Here is a 3,738-nt window from a genome sequence, read left to right on the forward strand (position 1 = left end):
CCTGATCTAAAGAAGAATCTAGTGTCTATCTCGGCAATGGAAGACAAAGGATTCAAGGTGGCATTCATCGATGGAAAGGTACATGTGTGGAAAAGAAATTTCAAAGAAGCATTTACTCTTGGATTCAAGGTTGACAGTTTATATCAAGTTGGAGGAAGTCCACTAGGAGCCATGTCTTACGACACATCTCTTCAATCCGAACTATGGTTCTGGAGGTTTGTTCATCTTCACTATAAGGCTCTACCCGATGCAAGGAAGATGGCCCGAATTCAAAATAGAGCATGAAGGTGTATGTCAGCAATGTATCGAGGGAAAACATACAAGGGGACCATTCCCCTCAAGTGATAGCAATACCACAGACATTTTGCAATTGGTTTGTTCTGATCTATCTGGTATGTTGCCTATGACATCATTAGGAGGATATTTATATTATGTTGTCTTTGTGAATGACTTCTCTCGCAAAACTTGGATATATTTCTTGAAGAAGGAAGAAATATTCTGATGGTTCCGTGCCTTCAAAGCCTTGGTGGAAAATCAATAGCGAAGAAGATCAAGATATTGAGGACCGATAATGGAACTGAGTATGAGTCAAATGAATTCAATGACTATTGCAAGGAAGTTGGCATAAGAGAGAGATTACTACTGCATATACTCATCACCAAAATGATATTGCTGAAAGGAAGAATCGTTCCATTATAGAAGCCACTCGTGCCATGCTTCATGATCAAGGACTTCCAAAGTTCCTATGGGGAGAAGCTGCCAACACTGCTGTGTATGTTCAAAATTGATGCCCTCATCAAGCATTGGACTCCAAAACTCTAAAGAAGTTTTCACCGGTAAGAAACTTAATGTTTCTCATTTTAGAATTTTTGGTAGTTTCGTATACTTTCATGTGCGAAAAGAAAAGAGAAGTAAATTGGAGGCATCTGGGAAGAAAGGAACTTTTGTGAGCTACAATGAAACTTTTAAGGCATACAGAATCTATGTGCCTGGTCAAAGAGAAGTAGAGTTGAGTCATGATGTCACCTTCAATGAGGATGCTGCCCTAAGGAAGATTAGCAACCTCCTATCCAAGGAAGGACAAAGAAGTAGATGCAGGAAATCAGGGAGATTCGTATGATGAGCCGATGCCCGATGTTGAAGAACTGATGGATCCCATTGATCATCCTCCTCATGAGCCCTCCTCCTCCAAAAGGAGATCCTCATGGCTGAGGGAAACTCTCAAAGATGTCGAGAGACATGTTGCATTGAGGGGGACATTTCGTGAAAGCAATAAGCCTAATAGGTACCAAGGGTACTTAACTGCTATGAGCACCATTATTCAATTTGAAACTTGCTCATTCGAAGAAGCTGTGAAGCAACAAGTATGGAAGGATGCTATGAACGAAGAGTATGAGTCAATTATGAAGAATGATGCCTGGGATGTGGTCCCTAGACCTGAGGACAAATTTGTTGTCACCTCTAAATGACTCTACAAGATCAAGCATGGTGCTGATGGAAGTGCTGAGAAGCTCAAGGCCAGATTTTTTGCTCGAGGCTTCTCTCAAAAGGAAGGTTTAGATTATGATGAGATATTTGCACCCGTTGCTCGCTACACCACCATTGTTCGATTATAGCCCTTGCTGCCTCGCAAGGATGAAATCTACACCAAATGGATGTCAAGACTGCCTTCTTGCATGGTTCACTTAAGGAGGAAGTCTATGTGGAACAACTTGCGGGTTTTTCATTTCAAGATCGTTAAACACATGTATGCAGGTTGAAGAAAGCCCTCTATGGGTTGAAGCAAGCACCCCGAGCTTGGTGTGAGAGGATCGATAACTATCTGATGAAGCTAACGATAGCTATTTGTTGGCTTAGGGGGCCTTGAGCCAGGTTCAAAGTTGGTTACGACAAAAAATTCGTACACTACTGGCCCTTTCGGCATCAATCCGCAGTGCGCAGACTGAAGCCTCACCTGAAACAGTATGGGGGGATGCTGGAACCAAGTTTCTGCACCTAGAGATCAGTGTGATGTCCTTTTCGCGACCTAGATCTCCCTTCGCGCAAACCTTTATGCTCCTGCAGCCTATTGCTGTAACTTCCTCCAATTGGCCTCTAGACCTCCGCAAAGGTCTACGATTGGCTTTTGTAGGTCAATTAGCTACTTAAGTACGCTTTAGATTACCCTTAGACCATTATTTGCTTAGATCTACTTAAGTGTTTGATAACTTTAACAAAAAACGTTATAATCTTCGTGTAATCACTTAACATTAATTCCCTACATCAATACATCATTATTTCATAAAACCATTATTCATCACAGCAAAAAGCGCATTCATACATAACAAAAGATAATAGATAAAAGAGAGGAATTTCTGCAACAATCTTCTTTATTTATATTCAGTTAAGCTTACAGACTCAAAACTTCCCTACGCACTCGGCTGCAGGGGTCCGCGCACTCAACTGCGGACACTAATTTAGGCCTCTGCGCACTTAGCTGTAGAGCCTTTCCCCCTCTACGACTTCTACTTCTGCGCCAGACTTCTTTGCTTGTACCCATAGACTTCTTCAATTTCTTGCCTTAGACTCTCTAAGACACTTATTTATACAATCCCATGGTCCGCGGATCATGGGTAGATCTTCAAAAGCAGATTCAAGTTACATAAAAGAAGGGTAAAACCCTTTTTGACTCTTTAAATAACTACGCACTCTGCGACCACAACTTGCGGAGACTTTACATCTTTTTACATCAAAACTTGGGCTTTTGCCCCAAAACTGACCTAGGGGACCCCATCCCAAAAGGCCCCCAACGCAAAGTTCGTGATTCGCCCTCGAGTCACTCAGCTGGCGCGGAGATCTTGCTGCGAAGATCCCCTAGCTCCACTTGCACCACTTGTACTTCAACCGCGCTCTGCGTGGCTGCATACTTCACATGTTCGACCAACTGTTCTATGGTTGGTCCTTCGCAATCCTGTTTAATTTTCTGCTGTATAAGTTGCAGGTTTGCCAACTTATCCTATATGTTGGCGGAGACTTGGTAGGCTTCTTCCAACCAAGGATGCAATCACGCCTTAAGGACTGCCTCTTGTTTTTGCGCGACATTCACTTGTGCAAGGAGTTGCTTCCCTTCCTGCAACTTGGCAAGGCGTTGTGCTGCAGCCACTGTGCGCGCTGTCGCTCGCACTTCGTTGTATTGTTGCTGAAGCTCGCGGGTCTCTCTTTTTAATCTCTGCAAGTTAGGATCTTCCTGCAGGGTCATAACTACTTCCATGGCCTGTTCAAATAGCGTTGTGTAGTGCACTACTGTGGCATCAATAGTAGCTATTCCATCCTTAACAGTACCTTTGCGTGGTTCCCTAACTTCTAGTGGGGTCGAAGGCTGTGACCTAAGCTCTAAATCTGTGATTTTCAGGTTGAGCTAGAACTAAACTCGGGCCACCTCTGTGTTAGTGTCACGACACCCTCTGCAAGTTTCCTAATCTTGGCCTAAAGCGGCGCCTCCTCCGATATGTGCAACTCCGGTACTGTCCTGCATGCTTCTGCCACCACGGCCACCAAATCCCAGTCTTCCATTTTCAAATGGGAAATCCGCGCCAGGCGCGGGCCTTCAAAGGTGATACTTTCTGGTAGCAGGGGCGTATTTATGAGGAATTTCACCGCATTTGGGTCCTTAGTGACCTTCACCTTTCCCTTACGCGAAGGAATGTACTCCAACAATTTGGAGATGGGATCCACGCACTCATCATCTATATCCTCCTC

Source organism: Pinus tabuliformis, chromosome 6, assembly GCF_031772625.1.
Source record: "Pinus tabuliformis cultivar Carrire ecotype Pingquan chromosome 6, CPIR1, whole genome shotgun sequence".
NCBI lineage: Eukaryota > Viridiplantae > Streptophyta > Pinopsida > Pinales > Pinaceae > Pinus > Pinus tabuliformis.